This window comes from Pteropus vampyrus, unplaced genomic scaffold, assembly GCF_000151845.1.
Source record: "Pteropus vampyrus isolate Shadow unplaced genomic scaffold, Pvam_2.0 Scaffold25, whole genome shotgun sequence".
Classification (NCBI taxonomy): Eukaryota; Metazoa; Chordata; class Mammalia; order Chiroptera; family Pteropodidae; genus Pteropus; species Pteropus vampyrus.
This window is the reverse complement of record NW_011888806.1, coordinates 6,767,036-6,788,740: the sequence shown is the minus strand read 5'-3', so window position 1 is coordinate 6,788,740 and position 21,705 is coordinate 6,767,036. Positions and strand designations below refer to the sequence as shown.

The 21,705-nt window shown below is 30.7% G+C and overlaps 1 protein-coding gene and 1 non-coding gene across 2 annotated transcripts in view; one reads left to right on the top strand and one right to left on the bottom strand.

Annotated features, from left to right (window-relative positions):
* Positions 1-21,705, top strand: part of CCSER1 (coiled-coil serine rich protein 1) — a 1,102,883-nt gene that overhangs the window by 278,236 nt on the left and 802,942 nt on the right. The gene's annotated exons all lie outside the window — the stretch shown is intronic.
* On the bottom strand, positions 13,271-13,389 carry LOC111737357. The gene has a single exon (XR_002779419.1). It is a non-coding gene; the product is annotated as a 5S ribosomal RNA (ribosomal RNA).

The window sequence follows — 21,705 nt, the reverse complement described above, 5'->3', positions numbered from 1 at the left end:
AAGGGCATAAAACTCACTTCTTTATTTCATAGTCAAGATTCTTGATCTCATTAATAGCCTGAAATTGCATGACAAGCTTTTCCATTTAGACAATTAACATATTAATCTACTTTATGTGGTATCCATCTGCTCATATATAATTTTTCAGAAAGACTATCCATACCTCCTTGCACTCATGTCTCATAGCTATTTTCAAAAGCAATATATAATTACTAGATGATATAAAATACTAATATACAGTACCTGGGGGGAGTTATTGGCTTTCAGAAATGAAAAATTTCAGGCAAATCTTTAAATTTTATCTCTAAAACTCAGATATTGAAGGATACTGTTAGAGTAATTCATTTTCCAACTCAGTTTATCTTGTACTTGGGCTTTTCATGTAATTTGGCAAATCAAAACTTTTTGTGGGGACTGGAGGGAATCTTCATTCATAGGGAAGGAAGACTTTCAAAAAAATAATGAGTAAAATTTTATATTAGTTCTATAAATTGAATTATTACACATGATTTTTCTTTTCTTCCCTTATGTCATTTACAGCAAAAATGCATACTTAATAGAGAAGATAAAAATGAAGGTCACAGCATTTTTTAAAATAATTTTTTATATAGAAAATAAAATCAGATTTATGCCTCTTAGACTTCCTATTTACTAGAATGAAAGGGAGGCTGAATCGTAATGTTTTTTAAAATATATAAATATATATACATACACACACACACGTACCTGCAATGGTACCACTGAATATTGTAAATGATATCACCTATGTAGTTAATGGACTAGTTCTGAAGCTGAACATCCTCAGGTCAATTCCAGGTTCTCATGCTTACTATGTAACCTCAGTAAAATTATTAACTTTTCCATACACTGGTTTACTTAAACATAAAATTTGAAGTGTTGTAAAGCAGAGAACTCACCTAAGCTTTGGTGGACACTGGCCAAGTGCCCGTCCTGAGGACATGCCATTTTTGAGAATGTGCAAACTATGAACATAGACCTTCACACAAAAAGTTAACAATTTCCTTTACATGGATCCTTAATAAACACTTCTCAACTCCTTCTGTTGCAAATTATATCAAAAATAGTTAAGAGCAAAAACATAGATATTTGCTTGAAACTATTTAAATTTCTGTTACTACATATAACACATTTTGGCCTCTATTAGTAAAAACTGTCCAAGTGAATTTATTTCCTTTGAAGATGAATTTGTTTTAAAAAAAGAAACTAAGATTTAAAGCAAGATAGCTCTCTTAATAGAATCCTTGGGGAAACGTGAGTTTTGCTTATGTTCTTTATTTGCAAAGTCTTAACTAGAAAGATCTTTTCATTTAAACTTTACCGAAAATAGCACTAACATATTTTAGAATTATTTTCTAACCTGTAAAAATCTACTTTAGTATCTTATTTAATAAATTGCATAATCTTCCATCTAGAAATGTTAATTCAAACAGCTGCAAAATATACAACAAAAATAGGTTAACAAATATATAGTAGCACAAATAATTTAATCTGTAATACTTTATTACATATATGTGAATTCCTTAGATTCCCTTAAAAATTTGAGGAGGAAGAATTTACTGAATCTGGATTTCTGTATTAGTTGATGTGGCACAACATTGGTAAAATATGTGTTCCATGGGACTGTAACTGCTACTCCACGTGATTAGGACAACAATAAAAACACATAATGGCTGTGTAAACACTTTATAAACCATCGAATGCTAAGTAATATTAAAATAACCATTATTTAGCAATCGAATAAGATCAATATACAACTAAACACAAGTTTAAACACGGGAGAACCTTTCTATCAGATGTGTCAGGTGAACTTTAATACCAGGATTTTCTCTCATTTCTTTCTCTTAGTTATGGACCACATCAAATAACTATAAATCAAATTTGACAATAGGCTGTAGGAAACATGCATATTTAAAGAAACTCTTTCAGGTATTATTATGTTGATGATAATGTTCACACTTTAAGACATCAAGAGTGAAGTGGAAAATTAATCCAATTATCTGGTTAATTCATGCTTGAGAAAAATTACAACTTTTGGCATAGACTATGAAAGATTGACTAATAAATATTACAAACTTACTGCTTTTATCTATTGAGAAATTACTCAGATTGATATGCTAATCAGTAATCTTCTGAAAAACCATTAATAGCATTTTTCAGTTCTCAAAAAATTGTTTGTATTATCTGTATTGAATTTATTTTTCATTGTGGTTTGTAGGTCTGATTTTTTCTTATTGTGCTTCACATTAACCCTATCTCTACACCTTTTCCATTCAGTGTCTTTGAGTCAGTTTATTATTTTATATTCTTTTTACAGTTTTTCGGATTCACGGATGATGAGTACTTCTGTGAATTCTGTATATGCTCAAAAATACTTTTTGTAGATATTAAGAAGAGGAAAAACATACTTTCTGTCAAATGTGGTAAAATGTTAATCCATATTTTAGTGATGACTGAACCTTTAAATAATTTTTTTGCAGACAAATATCCTGAGTATTGATTTTCAGCCAAGCTTGTCTCTATCTCAAAGGTCACAATTCTCAAATGAGAACACCTTTTTATGTGTTTTTCTAGCATATCTGTTTTTAGTTTCAGCTAAATACAAGAGGTTAAAAATCAAACACAGATGAAAATATTATTTTTTGCAAATATTAAAGGAGAGTCTTAAAAATGTTAAATAAAAATATTTTAAGAATAAAATAAAATCCTTTTTTTTGAAATGCATAGCAATTTACTTTCATTTAGAATATATTTTCATCACTAATGACCAATAATATAGGAGATATAATTTAAGAGGAAAAATATTATCAAGATTATAATTATGCCAGTTAAGCCAAATGTCACTATGATATGCAGAATTCTAAGATGGTCTCTAAGATCCTCACTTCCTAGTGCAAATACTGTAAATTGTCCCCTAGGACTAAACATGATGGCTTTCCCTCCCATGATTAAGTTAAGTCACAAGGCAAAAGGGATTTTGTATATGTGATGTCCTAAATCAGTGACCTTAAAATAGGACAGTTATCCATGTTTACCTGATCTAATCATGGGATACTTTTAAGTCCTGGCGTAGAAGTCAGGGAAGGGTGAACTCAGAGATTCCAAACATGACCTTTTTGCTGGCATGAGGAAGAGGGGCTTATGGCAGAGAATGAGGGTTGCTTCTAGTTACTGATTTTCAGTTGAGACACAGCAAAGAAATAAGGACTTTAGTTACTTCATCCTCAAGGAACTTAACTCTTATGAGATTGGGAATGCTTGGCAGTGAATTTTTCCCCAGAAACTCAAGATGAGAACCAACGTAATTCATACTTTGATTTCTGCTTGGTGATAACTCTGGGCAGAACTCAACTATTGTATGACAGACTTCTGACCAAGAGAATTGTTAGCTTAAAATGGGTGTCGTTTTAAGGCATTAAATTTGTGCTAATTTGTTTTGCAACAATAGAAAGCTAAAACGTTACGGTAGATTTATCCAAGGAAATATGCCATGTAACACAGTATTTAATAACATATTCTTAGTATAAAATTTTTAAATGATCCAGTTAATTGAAACTATGCCCAAAATAATATATGAAACTATGAAGTATGTACTTAGCCATATTTTAGGTTGATTTTTATAAAAACTAAAACATTGTAAACAGATTCTTCAGACTAAGATAAATTCCTCTATGTACATTCAAACTCCTAATAATTTATTTAACATTATAATTGAACCTCGATTAAACTATAAATTACTTTTGTAAATGCAGAGAATGGCTGCCTTGATGTTAAAAACAAAAAACAAAAAACAAATGACAAGAAAGGCTTTTAAAACATGTTTGTTTCTCTAATTGCTTACATGAAAATGAATGTTTCTACGTATTTTAAAATGCTTTCTTATACTTGTAAATCTAATTAATGTTATATTAAGAGTAACCATTAATTATTCTATTACTTGAATTTTAAGAAGTGTATTTCAACATAAATTACCAACATAGAAATATGTAACAATATTAATGACTTTTCTTCCATTTCATGCTGACTAATAAAGCACAGACATGTTTCAAAAATAGTCATTAAAGTAACATAAGGCTGTTTGACCAAAGTGTTAATGGCAAAGCAATGTTTATCAACTCTATTCCTATAGTTACATACATCCCAGTAATATATTAATTCTAACTGAAATTCTGATTATTAATATTAATGATAAAAATAACTATTATGTATTTTGGGTTTACTGTGTGTCAGACACTATGCGTAATGTATTGTCTCACTTAAATTTCACAAAAACATTACAGGGTTCATTATTTTCTCTTATTATCTCATTTTACGAATGAAAAAAATATATATACAACTCACTGAAAGTTATGTCCATTTAGATGTCCCAGTGCATCTGAAACTTAACTATTCAGAAAATAAATGTTGGTAAAAAATAATTTAAAACACAGTTTTATTCCACTTTGCTAAGATATAATTTGCAAATAGTTGAAAACTTGACCCTGATATAAATATTAAATGAACAAAGTCAATTATTTTATTCCATTGAGATAATAGGAAGATGCTAAAACTCGTTTAAAGAATTTGAAGAAATGAGAGTTATGTAGTCAATCAGGGAATACTGAAACAAATTTCCTAGTAGATGCAAAATTACTTACTGTCCTACAGGACAATAAACTATAATGCCTGGAGTTATTCTTTTTACCAGACAGAAATCAATCACATCTATAATGGACAATATTCATTTAGATTGTTATAGGTAGGAAAAGTTTACATTGCTTTTAGACAAGAATCACTTGCATTGCTAACATTTTTTTTCAAAAGTTAATTATATAAATTGTTTATGTGTAAATTTTATGGAATCAGAAGTCTTTTTCTGGAAACTTTCCAGGAACCTTATTGATATTGCTGGTACAGCATAATTTAAATAATTTAAAACACAGTTTTATTCTACTTTGCTAAGATATAATTTGAAATAGTCGAAAACTTGACCCTGATATAAATATTAAATGAATATTTAATATTTATATAATATTTAATATTCGGTGCTGTGGTAGGCAGAATAATGCCGTCCCCCGCCCCCAAGATATCCACACTCTAATCCCCGTAATCTGTGAATATGTTTCCATACATGGCAAAAGGTGCTTTGCAGATGTGATTAAGTTAAGGATCTTGAGATAGGGAGATTATTTTGGATTATCTGGTTGGGCCCAGGGCAATCACAGGATTCCTAAAAGTGAATTGAGGAGACAGAAAAAAAGTCGGTGGCACAATGAAGCAGTTGTGAATAAGACTCAACACTTGAGTGGTTGTCTCCGAAAATGGAAGGAGGCCATATGCCAAGGAATGCAGGTAGCTTCTAGAAGCTGGAAAGGCAAGGGAAGGGATTCTTCCCTATAACTGCCAGAAAAGAACACAGCGCTGCCAAACTTGTTGATTTAGCCTGAGACCCATGTCAGACTTCTGACCTACAGAACCATAAAATAAAGTTTGCGTAGTTTTAAGCCACTAAATTTGTGGTAATTTGTTAATAGAAGCCATTAAAAACTAATACAAATGACTAATATAGACTACATGCTCAATTAATATCTGTTGAAAGAACACATTATTTAATGGTTGAATAAACACAACTTGTTTAGGATATATAGCTATTAAGTAATGGATCTTAGGTCAAGACTTCTCTGTCTCCTCCCACAACCCATGTTTCTTGTGTGGTCACAGTAGTATTCTTTAAATTATTTTCTGAGACTTTTTTCTGAAAAATAACCTTTAAAAATGTGTAGAAAACCATAGATTCTTAAGCATTAGTCTAATAAGCAAATGGTTTGTAGTCAATATTATTGTTTTTTTAATAAAATGGAAAAATTATTAATATTTGGAATATTTTTTGATTATAGATTTTCTTTTTATTACTACAAAGAAATATAATGATGCTGAGATTGACAGTATTACTTTCTCATAATGCATCTATTTTCTGTATTTTCATAGATAAATTCTAATTATTGCATCAGAAAACTTTATTTGTTATTTTTCAGACTTTGAAATAGAATTCCAAAGCTGAGAACTTAAGTATTAAAGACTTGTCCTTTAGATAATTTTCTACTTTGAACAGAATTTTTGTTTTTCAGTTTGACACCCTTCAATGTGGAACAAGATAGCAAAGATTTTAAAGAAAATGTAAAAGTTATACATGTTTTCATAGTTGCCTTTCAATAAAACCATGGTCTATAATTTTATACCCAAATGTAGGTGTTCTAGAATATCAGATTTTGAAACTAGTGAGTATTTAAAAAGAAATAAATTGGCTCTTCTTTTCTCCATGTAAGATTTAAGATTTCAATTGTTTTAGAAGATACTTGTTAATAATAATTAACTAAATGCTAATAAAACATGGTGTGATTGGCAAATCATCAAAAATTTTATAAAAAAGAAAAATTACAAATATTGAGATTTTTAATTCATTACTTCTTAAGACCTGTGAACACCAATTCTAGAAAATTCAAGGCAAGAAATTTATGAAGCTTGACTGAGGTTCATGGCTTTGTGAGATTGAACTTGGTTAATCGTTGAGCTAATTTGTACCACCAAATCACAGTGATTTTTTTTCCCATAGGATCTAAGTTCTTTAAAAGAAAGATTCATCCTATATTGTTAGTCTATTGGCTGATACATAGTAGATATTAAATACATGTTTGTAAAATAGATGAATGATATAGTATCTGAAAAGGAAACTCCAATTCTGCCAATCGTAGTAATTTTTTAGTAATAGTTTTTAATAAATTAAATTAACTAGATAGTTAGACCTTTAATGTGCACGTAGTCTACCTGTTATAAAAAATAAAGATCAATAAAGGATAAGTATGTGCTATAACATTCACAAAATTTAATTATTTTATATAACTTTTCAATATATGTAGATATAAAATAAAGAAAAATAGTCATAAAGAAATATGATGCTTTTTTGAGCAGTACTAATAGTCAAACTTACAATGAGATGCTGGAGTCAATTGGACATACTGCATGACTCTCAGTAAGTAATAAATGACTGGTCCACAAATAAGTGGAATCGATAGCATGGTATTTTAATACAGTTGAACTAGAACATAGTCCCTACCCATGAAGTAGGTTATTCTCTAGTAAGGATTGGTAGAATAAGGCAAATATACCAGTAACTAAAATATAAGGAAAGTGTGCTAAAGAATAATAAATATACAGAGATATGGGAATCAAAGGGAGACTTTTTCAGTTGGATATACTTGGAAACCAGTTATTGTATTAGAATGAGAGTCAGAGTGGAAGTTAAGTCTGAAGGATTTGGGGGAATTTGTTGAGTAAGGATGGATAGATTATGGGGTTAGGGAGAATAATCCTACAGTAGTACTACTCCAGAAAAATGACTTACTTTTCTGCTTTAAAGCAAATTTCAAAGCCACCCAACAGAAATTAGCTCATTTTTTTTCCCCTTCATCACTTCAAAATGTTCTTTTATATTTTATATGCTTCTTTTTCACATTTTCATTGCATCCAAAATAAGATAAACCCTTACCTTGCTGAGAATAACCTATCTTGTTTTGGGTTTGTCTATTATATTCTTGCCTAATTACCTTCTTTAATCTTTTTCATCTTTAGTCTTTATTAATAACATTTATCTTTGGTCCAAACTCAACAACTTGGAATCATTTTTCTCTAATGACTCAGGTTTTCCAGTCCAAGTAATTTTGATTCACTCCTTATAGTGGTTCTCATATTTATCCATTTATATCCATTCACACTACTACTGCCTAATGCCAGGCCCTTTTTAACTCATATCTGGACTAGTACAATGACCTCCTAACTGGTATCCTTACTTTAAATTTCTACTCCCTTTTATGCATCTAAATTACTCATCTTAGAACATATCTTCATTTGTATTGCTTCTTTAAGTGCAACTTCTAATAGCTTCCTAATGGAGTATTACCATTTAATTGCGCCAGAATTTTTTAAATTTTGATTGTTTTATTTCTTACATAGGATTGCACAGTGAATTTTTACATTGAAAAAAGAAAAAAACTCATTTCATTACATTTATTACATATATTGTCATAGATTAGTTCCATTTCAAACAAGAAGGAGAGAAATATTTTGAGGAGGGGAAGTTAATTGCTGATAAAGTGTAATGAGTTCAGGAGTTTTAAGAAAGTAAGTGTGTGTGTGTGTATTTGTGTGTGTGTGTGTGTGTTCAGTTTAACTCCAATGACAGTCAAACTATGTAAGCAGGCAGACAACACAAGTATAAGAGGAACATTTAAATGTTAACTATTCTGTGTCAAAAAAAAAATAAATATTAGAAGCAACTGTACACATCAAAAAGAATTATTAACAGTTTATTAAGAGCTTTAAATGTCTACAAAAATATAGCAATACAGTGGACTTCAACAAATCTTAATCTTTTAGTTTCTAAACTGGCTGTTGATAAAGTCTGCACACCTATTATCTGCAAGATCTCCTGCAATCTCCTGGAAGGGACAAGCCAAAGAAAAGATCTATTTCTTGGGAGTTATGGTTAATAAGACCAGTTCTGTAATCTGGAGTATATGGAAGTCACTGTGATTTAAAAAAAACAACAGACCCCACAAAACCTAAATCAACAGTTTATAAATGGACCAAGAGAAAGGTGTGATAAACATTATTTGAAATGTTGCCCTTTGCATGCAATATATGCTCTTATAAATCACAGAGAAACATGAAATTTTGTAAAGCAAAGTTCTGCATGACTGCAAACCAATATATATCTTTTTTTATTATACTATTAAATTATATCTATTATTTCATGCAAAATCACACATTTTACAGAACAGTTTTGCAATCTGTTTTTTCTCTAGATGTCGATTACCAGTCTTCAGGGTTTAGAGTAAAGTGCTATGTTCTTATTTAAATCTCTTTGCTAGCCACAAATAGAAATGCGATTGCCCTCTTCCATACTCTTAAAAGTAATAGCTTTGAATCACTGTAATTATTCTTGGCCAAAACTGTCACTAGCATTTTAGCTGACCTCCTTATATCATAATATCTAAAGGACAAAGATTACAATATTTGCATGTATTCACACTATTAAAATAGCGCCTTACACACTGTAGGTACTCAATAAAATATTAATTCAAGGGTTTAGTTTGTCTTAACTACACGTTTTGAGTATTCTTGCATTTGGCTCAACGTTTCTTTTTTTTTTATTATGTTTTGAAAATTTGAAGACATCGTAAGCATTGCTATGTAAATTTTTTTTTCCTCTTCTTAAGCTATAGATTTACTAGATTGAAAAAGAGTTTCATATACCAAGGACATGTTAGTGATACTAAAGCATTATCTAAACTATGGCAATTATTTTATTTGGAGCCTTGAATTTAACAATATGCAAAAATCTAAAGAAAAAAGAAGAACCAATATAGCAGAAATTGGACATTTTTTTTTAAATTCAAAAGATGTTTAAATATATCACATCATGATGGAGATTATAATATTGATCTATCCTTGCATTAATTAATCTGTTGCTACTTCATGAGATCATATAAAGCCTGGACACGCTTCTGCCATTATTTATCAAATATCCAGTAATGACAAGCTGAAAAGATATATAATTACTCAACATTCTTCATTTTTATAAGATATTATATAGCCCATTTCAGAGTATTCAAAAAAATATTATTACACATTAGATGAGAAAAGTTCCATCAAAATAAATGAGGTATGGTTAACAGAGTAGATTACTTGCTGTATTTTATATCTGTTTATATCTTTCTTATTTTGAAATATTTCGAGATTACTAAGATGGCTGCATTATGAATTAGCCAGATTGTATCATGTTACCTGTTGAAATTTCTTATATTGTAATTCTGTATTTATGAAGAAATCATCAAAGTCGAACTCACACAAAGTTGAACTCTTAATTGCAGGCTTGAAAGTTTGATTATATTATAAATATCATTAAATAGAAGCTCTTTTAATTCTACCAAAATCATTAATTCTGTTGTATTTTATCTGTTGTTGTGTATGTCCTTTAGGTGTCATATTCATATTACCTTTATTCACTCCTAAATTCTGCTACGATACTTCTCTGTGGTCCCAAAACAACAGATATTAGTTACTTTGAAACAAGATAATTTTTTCCTATTATATGTTCTTTATATTTCAATATCATAAATAAAGTATTTTTATAACTTATGGGATATACCTAAATTCTGATGGTGATTTAATCTTATCTGTAATGCTCTAGTGTTTTTAATCACTTATCAGAGAATTTATCACCAGACACATGTATTAAACATCTTATCCATAAGGTTATTCTACTGTTAAAAATTCTAAAAATAAACCTGACTGCATCCACTAGTTTTAATCATACAATTTTTAATATGATAATGAGAATTTAGTTCATAGTGAAGTTTCAGAAGTGTAGAATATCTTGGTTGGGATTTGTCAGATGAAATTGAAACCTACAGTAGTTTTTATGGAAAGGCAAAGAAAATATCGTTGCCTCAAGCAGTCATTTTAACAGCTAAATTGTTTTATATTGAAAGTAAACTGGAAGTAAGAAACACTTAGGATTTGTAAATAATGAAAGACACCTAAAATATTTATATTACTTAAATCAACTAAGGCAAGATTGCATATATTTATAAAATTTTTATTCTAAGTACTAGAATATACCCCAGGTTAATTTATTATATATTTTAAATCTTTAGAATTAATTGGTCTCAGACAATTTGTATTCCTATTTTGGGTTTTTCAGACATCAATAAAATAATTAATTTCACCAAGGAGTAAAATATGTATAAATATATATTGGCTTTAAGAATATAAAATGATTGTGAAGTCAAGTCTTTTCTTGATTCTGATCTCAATTAGTATTTTAAAATATTGTGAAGTGAGAGACTAATATACTTCAGTTTTTAGTATTAATACTTACAACTTTTCTTTGTGCTCTTTAACCAGACCTAGGAGTTTTCTCTTTGAATTGAAACATTCATGTCTCAAAAGTTAAGAAATAATAAGAAATCTGATATTTAATTCTTAATTAGAATATACCGGGAAGGGCATATCTTCCATGGGGGCTACCTTGCAGATTTCATAAGGAAAGAGAGAAAAACCTTCTAAATAGTCATATAGGTAGTCTAATGCTTCACAAATTTAATGTCTATGCACATCGCGGGGGAGTTTAGTAAAGCACTGATTGGTTCTTGAGCCCCACTGCTAGGGGCTCTGCTTCAGTACGTGGGGTCTGAGCATTTGTATTTCTAATATACTCTCAGGCGATGCCAATGCTGATGGTCTGTGGAGCATGCTTTGAATAACACATATGTAAACCCACATTGGAAAACAAAACTATTTCCCATTTTTAAAGTCAAATTACAAATTAGTAGAAAGTAAATTAAAATACATTAAAAATGAAATCAAATTTATAAATTAAAATTTAAAAGTTAAAAGCAAATTAATATATATGTATAAGCATTTATGTTAATTATACACAGTAAGGAAATTTTATTCAATTGATAAAGTTATTAAATATTTTGAGTTTATTCATAATTTTCATTATGGTGAACTAAATATAAAGGATTTAGATGTTCTAGATAATGATTTAAAGTTTATGACAAATACCAACAGTTATATATATATTTTAAATTTATTGTTTAAAGCTATATTTCTATATTGATGATATATAGCTGTAAAACATATCCTGATCATGAGTCTACTTGATTTTTCCTAGGACAGTTTAAAGGTCAGTTCAATAACTAGTTTAGGTACAGAATTTACTGCTTATAAAAGTTCCTAGTAACAGTCAGGTACAATCAAATTGAAGAAACAAGAGAAAGGGATTCAATGCTCCCATTGCTGATAAGAGTGAGAATATATCCCCATAAAAATAGTTGCTAAAGCACATGTTTTTCTTTACAAAAAGAGACAGACTCGAAAGCATAAATAATGTATATGCTATATTAAATGATTAAAATCTTTCATAAGATCATTTCAAATAAAGTAGCAATTTAGAAGAGACCATAATTTTAAGAAATTTCCAGAATATAGAAGTAAGAGAATTTATGATAAATGACAGGCTGAAATATTGAATAAGAGACCTCAGATATCATCAAGGAAAGACAAATAAATAATTTTCTATAAGGCATTTAAAAATTTATAATTAAAAAGTTTTAAGTATTTTTATGACTTACTCTTAATCATTGTCATTTATATGACTAGTTAGTATAGACCTAAAGGTTCATTTTCTTAAATTACTAATTTCAAATACAGGAATTTTATAAAATATAATGTCTATTTCTATGGACGTGTAAATTCTATCTTCTGATTGGTTTGTTAACAAATAAACTCATGGACTTTGTAAAGTTGAAATTAAGATTCACAGGACTCCAAATGAGCTGTAAAAAAATATACCTACAATAGGAAAAACAAAAGTGAAGTTGAATTAAATGTTTATCTATTCTGCCTGATTCATGCCTCTTTAATCATTCTGAACTTAAGTGAATATTATGACTTCCCAGCTGAACTTGTGTTATTTTATAATTATATTCACCATGTATTTTAATTTCTTGGAGGCTATATGTAACATTTATGCAGCTTTATTAAGAAGTAACTGGCATACAACAAATTGCATATATTTAAAATATACAGTTTGTTAAGTTTTAACATAGGCACACATCCATGATACCATCACCAAGATTGAGATAATAAACATAATCATCATCACCCAGAATCTTCTTGTCTCTTTGTAATATCCACTTCCAGTCCCATCTTCCACAGTCCCAAAGAACTGCTAATGTGCTTTATGTCGCTATACATTAGTTTGCATTTCTTAGAACTTTATGTAAATGGAAACATACAGTACTTACTTTTTGTTGTCTGGCTTCTTTTTTTCAACATAATTATTTTGACATTTGTGCTACAGTGTGTATCAGTAGTTCATTCATTATAATTTTTTATTAGTGTTCCATTGTATAGATAAATACCTACGACTGAAATCATATGGTAGGCTCAGGTTTAAATATTCAAGAAACTGTCAGCTATTTTTCAAAGTTGTTGTACCATTTTACATTCCCACCAGGAGTATATGAGATTTCATAGTCAACAGTTGATACAGTCAGCCTTTTTAATTTTAGCCTATCTAGTCAATGTATAGATACTTCTTTTTTCTTTTCTTTTCTCTTTTTTTTAGGTTACGCAACCCATGGTTGACCTCACAGATGGCAAGGACCTTGTCAGCTTACAACGCCTTATTTTTTTTTATTTTTTATGCCTACAGCATCCGGTCTTCCTAGGTGGTCTCCCATCCAAGTACTAACCAGGCCCTACCCTGCTTAGCTTCCGAGTTCAGATGGGATCGGGCTTGTTCAGGGTGGCATGGCCATAGACTTCTTTGTTGTTTTAATTTGCATTTTCCTACTCCTGTTGAACATCTTTTTCTGAGCTTATTTGTCATCTGCATATCTTCTTTGGTGGAGTGTCTATTTAAATATTTTGCCCATTTTTAGAAAATATTTTTATTGAGATGTTAAAGTTCTTTATGTATTCTAGGTACATGTAATTTATTAGATATATGCTTTACAAATATTTTTTTTCTAGTTTGTAGAGTTTTCATTCTCTCAGCAGTATCTTTTTGAAGAAAAATTTTTATTTTTTATAAACTCCAATTAAATTTTTCTAATTGAGAATTGAGATTGATTGAGATTTTGTTGTCGTCTCTAAGAAATATTTTCTTAGCCCAGTGCCAGTGAAAAGGAATTTTCCACTCAAATGGTAACATTGTAATCTATAGACATGCTTGCTGCATAGGGTAAAGTGACGGGTGACCTTGAGATCAACTGAAGACTCACCCTCCTCCCCTTTACTTGTTCTGTATAAATAACAGATGTATCACCTTTGCTTGTTAAGCCCTATAAAAGTAAGTTTAGCCCTGAGCTCGAGGCCCAGATCTTCAAAGCGCTAGCTCTTCTGGGACCACTGGCGTGATAAACCTGAGTTCTGCAACTTTCAGTGCTGCTTGGTTTCTCGCTGGTCTTGTTTCTACAACACCAGCAAGGTTTCCTCTTTAAAGTGTTATAATGTTAGCCTTTACAGTCATATCTTTGATTCTTTTTCAATTAATTTTTGTATATAGTGTGAGGTATGGTATCAAGTCCGTGTGTGTGTGTGTGTGTGTGTATTATATATAATATGGATGTATATAAATATCCATATGAATATATGAATATTTGGTTGTTCCACAACCACCTGTTGAGAGACCATTCTTTCTTCAATGAATTACCTTTGCACCTTTTTCTAAAACCAGTTTTTATATATTTGTGGGTCTATTTATGGACTCTGTATTTTATCCTATTGACTTATTTGCTTGTTTTTATGCCAAAAGCACATTGATTACATTTAATTATAGATGAATTTGGTATGAATTGTTATTTTCATAATATAAAGTCTTTCTATCCATAAACATAGTATATCCATTTAAGTCTTTTTTAACTCAGCAATGCGGGTATTTCACATTTTCATCAGATTTATCACTAAGCATTTCATATTTTTATTGCTATTGTAAATGACATTATTTTATTTCAAGCTCTGATTGTCACCAATATAGAGAACATGATTTCTTGTATCCTGCAACCTCTCTAAAATCACTTATTCTAGTAATTTCAGATATTCTAACACACAATTATGTCATATGTAAATAAAAGTTTTAATTCTTTCTTTCCAATATGGATGCCTTTTATATTTTATTCTTGCCTAATTCATAGGCTAGAAACCTCCATACTGTGATGAACAATCTTAGTAAGAGCAGACATCTCAGTTTTGTTCCTAATCTTTGTGGAAAAGTATTGTCTTTTACCATTAAGTATGATGTTAGCTGTATATTTTTCAGTAGATACCCTTTATCAGGTTGTGAAGTTCCTTTATGTGAGTGATTTGCTGAGAGTTTTAATCAAGAATGAATGTTGGAATATGACAAATGCATTTTCTACCTGCCTCTCTCTGTTTCTGTTTCTCTCTCTCTGTCTCTTTGTCTCTGAATCTCTTTCTCTCTCTCTCACCCCCTCCCCTTTTCCACTTTCAGCTAAAGATTTATCAATTGCATTAATTCTGTCAAAGAACCAACTTTATTTACATTTACTTTGTCTCCTTGTTCTCTGCTACCTATTACATTTATTCCTAGTCTCATCTACATTATTTCTTTTCTTTTACTTACATTATGTTTCATTTGCTCTCCTTTCTCTAGTGATATAAGATTGAAACTAGATGTGTTTCTTTAGGACCTTTCTTTTTTTCTAATATAGGTGTTTAGTGCTCTCAATTTTGCCTTGTGTTGTTTTTGAAAAATCCAACAAATTTTTATATGTTATATTTTTATTTTCATGCAGTTAAAATATTTTCCTAATTTCTCTTTTATTTTTTTATTGGGCTGATAGGTTATTTTAAACTGTTATTTATTTTCCAAACATTTTGGACTTTGCTGTTACCAGTTTCTATTTTAACTATATTTGGTCAAAGAGCATATTTTCTATGACAAAGCTTTTAAATTTAATAAAATTTGTTTTATAGTGCTGAATATAGTCTCTCAGTTAATGTTCCATGTGATCTTGAAAAGAATGAATATTTTTCTATTATTGGATGGAGTGGTCTATAAATTTCCAGTGGGCCAAGTTGGTTGATTGTGTTGTTTCACTCTTCTACATTCTTATTGGATTTATGTCTACTTATTCTATCAGTATTGAGTATTGAGTATCTTTGACTACATTATAGCTTTTTATTATCAGTTTTTGCTTTATGTATTTTGAAGTTCTTTTAATAGGTATAAAAACATTTGAGATTTTTCTGTTTCTTGAATCAATGATCCCTTTCTGAATATGAAATAACCTTTTTATACATGGTAATTTTATGTTCTGTCAAGTCTATTTTGACTAGTATTAATATAGCTTTTCCTACTTTCTTTTGATTAGTATTTGCATGGTATATATTCTTTCATCATTTTATTTTTAATCAATTTATACCTTTATATTTAAAATTATTTTTCTTTTTTAAGCAGTACATAGTTAGGTCTTACAGCTTGATCCAATTTGACAATATCTGCATTTTAACTGGGGTATCTCAGCTTCCCAATTTCTATCTTGTATATCAATCTTATTAATTTTAAATATGCATGGTATTCCAGTATATTGCCAAGTGGCCAAATAGTTTCAAAACAGCAAACAAGTACTAGGCCAGCTTGCTATATTTTATGGGTTTGGTAGATAGGAAACAAGGAGCCCAGGTGGATCTAGACAGTTTATTACTCACAGCAGAACAAACAGCATGACATTCATGTTCACGGTGGTTCCTCTGGAACCCCCATGTCCCACAGAGGCAATTTAGAGAGTCCAGATAATATATGCACATAGGATTCTTTGTCCCAGAGAAGGAACATCTCTAATTTTATGAGGGAACTGCTAACAAACCTGCCCAACCTTTGCCCCACAGGGAAATATCATCTCTATTACCCTGGTCAGAAGTCAAATCTGCCCTTTCTTCTGAAGAGACATCCTGGCTTTCTCACTCTAGAATGCCTCTGGGGAAGGGAAGTGATTCTGGAAAGTACGCCAATCTGTTACTTGCCCTGGACTAGCTTTCCAAACATTCTTGCACAAAGCTGTTAATAAGCTTTGTTCAGAAGTTATACAAAATGGCACACTCAGGAATTATCTCCCAACATATATATGTATTGGTCACAATTCTGTCATAAAAATAGAAGCTACTTTATTTAGAGTAAGAAAGCATTTAATATAAAAAATTAGAGGCTTATGCAATGGTTGGAAGGGCAAGGGGAACAAATGTTAGAGAGACCCTGGGTTCTCTATCACGATATCTGGAAGGGCAGGCAGAGCAGGTGAGCTGATGCTGCAGATCTGTGCTGCCAGTGGTACAAAAGTGTTTAATCCTCAGGAGGATGCCTGAAAGCTGTTGGCAAAACCCCAAGTCCAGCCCGCTGTCTGCCAATGCCCTTGTGCCTGTCCTCAGCAGTGCCAGAGAATAATAGCTTATCTTACTGTTTCACAGCCCAAATCTCATTCAAGTGATTTTCACTGGCACAATCTGCTGGCTCTTCCCCTGTATTAGAGGAGAGAGTGTGGATGAAAGGTGATGTTGAATTGACAACAAATATTCATCAAAATATGAATGTAAATTCTAATAGTTTTTCTCTTACAAACTGTATCTAGTAAATAAATCTGTACATATACCTTTTGGCATATGTGAAAGGATTTCCATTGGATTTATTCCTAGAAATGGAATGGCTCACAGTGTGTGCCTATCTCACATTTGGATAGATAATACTAAATTACTCTCCAAAGCACTTGCTTTCCAGGGAGTAACCACAGGAGAATGGAGGAAGGAAAAGCTTGTTTGCAGATAATTTAGGAACAGAAGTTAGTACCCAGATCTCCACCCCCTAGACATTAACTCAGCGCCTTTGATTGGTGACTCCTTGAGGCAGTGAGAAGGAAGAAGAAAGTGTACTGGCCCTCTGATACTTTATTATAAGACCTAATATCTAATATCAATCCCTTAACTACTGAGAAAGAAATAAGTAAAGGATTGACTATCTTCTCTGATAGGCATTATGCCATGGCTGTTTCAATTTAATTGTTAGTATAATTTTTTGATTAGGTATATTATTCTCATGATCCTCTCTGATGAGCTACTGAGCCTTAGCTTCCAAGTAACTTGTTGGAGACTATGCATTTAATAAATGGTAGGAATAAGATTCAAAAACAGCTGTGGAAGATTATAAAATCTGTGTTCTTTTTTCTGTTTGCCCCAGACATTTTCTTTCTCAATAAACATCCTTGAGCCTTATATTATTTTTTTATGACTGTTTTACTCTCTTCCAGGCTGCCATATATGTTGGAAAGAACTCAGACTCTGGAGGTGCAAATATTTAAATTTAAATCAAAGTTTGAATCTCATTTTTACCAAATACTATCTGTGATTTTTGAGTGTTTCAATTAAATGCTCTCTGAACTTTAGTTCATATATTTATAAAATGGATATTATAATGCATACATGGCAAGTTCATTGTGAGAATTAGAGATAATACATACAAATGTACTTAGCATATTGTAGCAGCATTAATGTGTGTTCCTGTGAGCATGAGGGGAGAAAGGCAAGAATGTAGAGCTCAAGACTAGCACATGTTGAATATTGTGAAACTAGATACAAAAGTGTGCATCCTGCTGTAAATCATGTGTACAATAGTATAAATAGGGACTACTAACATTGATATTTCTAAATTTTCAAAGTTATGTATTAAATCTGATATATATCTCTTCACAAATCAAAATAAGCTGAGAAGGAAGACGGGCAAAATGTTCAAAAATAAGAAATATAGACTAGAATAGAATGTGTGTACAGGATTACAAGTCCAGTCTAAAATGTAATTCCATTTTTTTCTGCATCTTACTTGTGGTGTTCACATTATTATAAAATGTGTATCTTCTCATTGGTTGCTGAAAATGTAAATACAATTTTTAAATATTCTAGACTTATTAGTTCCAGTATGTTTAAACTGGCTAAAAATTTTGATTTGAGGTTTGTGTATCTTTTCAAAGTATTTAGACAGTACCCATAATTTAGTTACTACAATATATATTAGCAATATATTTTTTGTTTCACAGCACTTATTTGAATGCAACAATAATTAACATAATGCTAAATTTAATGTTAAATCACATTGATGCCTTTTTCTTCTGATAATCTTCTTGATTCTTAAGAGTCTTATAAAGGGGTACTATATTTTTTATATTATGTAAAACTTATTTGGTTATAATTTCTTTTTGCTCATAAAGTTGTCTCTGAAAGAAAGTAAGTATAACTTTTGGATGAATATTGAATAATTTTGAAAGTTTTAAATATAGAAGAGATAAATGTATACACATGAAATATATTATCCCTAAATTATGCCTTTATCTCTTCTTTGCCAGAGGTGATGTTCTACAGTTGTTATTATACTTACATTGAATAGATTTTGTATCTCACCTTTTCACTGTATGATTATGAACAAACTACTTTTAATATGTCTATAAATAACTTTCTATTACTCTTATTCTTAAAGTACTATGCATCATTTCATAGAAAATCAATGACATGGATATGCAGCAAAAAGGGGATAACAAAATCCTAATTTAATGGTTCATTTCCTGAAATTATTATGTCTTTCAGAGATAATAATGTTCAGTGGTGTATATACTATTTTGCTCTGAAGTAGTACTGGGGCATCTTAAGCTATGCGGGTTAATGTGACACTCAGATAGATAAACTGGGTCATAATATATAAATATTAGCACTGACATCAGACTCAGGCTGAGCTTTTGCATTTATACATCAAGTAGTTATCTTTCAAAAAAATATTGGTATAATAAATTTTGACCTGAAGATATTTTTATGATTTTTCTGTTTATATGTGGTTGGCAAAATGAATGACTCCAATAAATCATAATAATCATTGCTAATGGAGAGGATCAGGGTAGGATTAATTCCAACCTTGTAGGAAGGGAAGATTTTACATACGATTTTAGTTATGCATTTAATTATGGGTGCTTCTGGTGTTCTGAAATGTACTACGTTTTAACCAAAAGGTTAGAATATCTAACACTATTTACTTGGTATCTAAAACGCAATGAAAACTGGTGGCTGTTTTGGACATTCATGTGTATTTTGACATATGCCTCAATATTTAATAGAATAAATCTTATCTGAGTGGTAAAATTCAGTTACTCTTAACTATGAAAAATTCAACAAAATCCGAGAAAGGAGTACTAGTATATTAGTTTGTTAGAGCTACTGTAACAAAGATACACAAAGTGGATCACTTAAATAACAAATTTATTGTCTCATGGTTCTGGACACTGGAAATCTGAGATCAAATGTTGTTGACAGGGCTGATTCCTTCTGAGGGCTGTGAGGAAGATTCTGGTCCATGCCTTTACCTTAGCTTCCAATTTGCTGGCAATCTTTGGTCATCCTTAGCCTATAGAAACATCACCTTGATCTCTGCCTTCAGCTTTATGTGGCATTCTCCCTCTATGCTGTTTGTGTCCAAATTTCCCTTTTTTATAATAATACTAGTTATATTCAGGTAGGGCCCATCCTACTCCATCGTGACCTAATTTTAACATGTGTAACAGTCAGATTTCCAATACAGTCACATTTTGAGGTACTGGGGAATAGGACTTCAAAATATAAATTTTGGAGAGATATAATCAACCCATAACAAGAGTATTGAATACATATAACTCCCTTCTTAAACTCAGATCTTGAAATTCAGTTTGCCCTTTCCCTCACTCTGAACTAGATTTCAGTTCAAAACATGACATAATTTGAAGGGAAGATTACACTTAACACTTTCGAATTTTCAGGCATAAAATAATACTTAAGCACACTAAAGGTCAAGGTGGAGTCAATATTTAGTGCTCATTCCAGAGCTATTTTCAGTGATACTGATTCCCCACTTTTCTTAAGCACTTTTAAAGCTGTTCATAATGTTTATTTTCAACATTGATTTTTGAAAATTGATATGTTATTCAAGAATCTCAAAAAACAGAAAAACTAAGGACCGGGTTAGGTAAATGTAAAGAGAGATCTTAAGCAGGGGCAGTAGAGGTTCATGTGCACCAATCAGTGATAACTGTTAGAGAAATAAACATGAAATTAGCCAGTTAAGTTGTTTGATTTGTTTTATTGAACATCATAGGGCATAAACAAATGAATCTTCTTCATTCATCAACTTTTTTAAAATACATACTAAATGTCAGGTATTGTTCTAGGCAATTGTGATAGATTAATAAAAAGAGCAGATAAATGGCCTTCCAGTCTTGCAGGAGAAGGAAGACCACAAACACTGAACACAATAAATAAGTAATCTCAATTTTACCTTGTATAAAATGGGAGCAATAATCGAACATAGCCCATAGATCTGTTTTAAGAATTAAATATTAGTTAATATATGTAAGATATATTAAAGAAATATAAGATAATATATAAAGTTCCTGTCAAAGTGTCTGTCATATATAAAACACTTGATTAATGTTAGAAATGATAAAGAAGATATTGATGATAATGATAATTGCTAGACATAATCCATGCTTTTATTTCCCCACTTCTCTATTGAGAAATAATGTGACACCCTGTTGCTATAGCGTGAGCACCACCCCTAGGACATCAACTGTGATGAGCAGAAAACTCAGAGCTAAAAACAAAATGGGATGGACATTCAAAACAATAGATGGCTTTTATGTACATACACATATGCATACATGAACACACACACACGCACATGCACACACATCAACCCACCCATATATTTTTGTCAGATTCGAAAACATTTGTTATATATAAAACAGATTCCTATTTACCAGTAGAATTTCTTGCCAGTCTGTATGGCTATTTATTTAATATTTAATCTGGTTTTGAAAACTTAATTGATGAGTTCACTAAAAAGCCATGATAATCTCCTGATATTTAGTATTTAAATCTCATTCTATAAATTTCTCTGACAAAATTGTCAATGACCCTTTCTCCTGAGCCTTTTGAATGACCCATTTATATCCCCTGCAAATTTGAAGATTATCACAGTGAATAAAGTAAACCTAAAATGTCTTATTCTTAATTGCTTAATAAATGCCACTTTTCCTTTCTCTTTTTTCCCTTCAA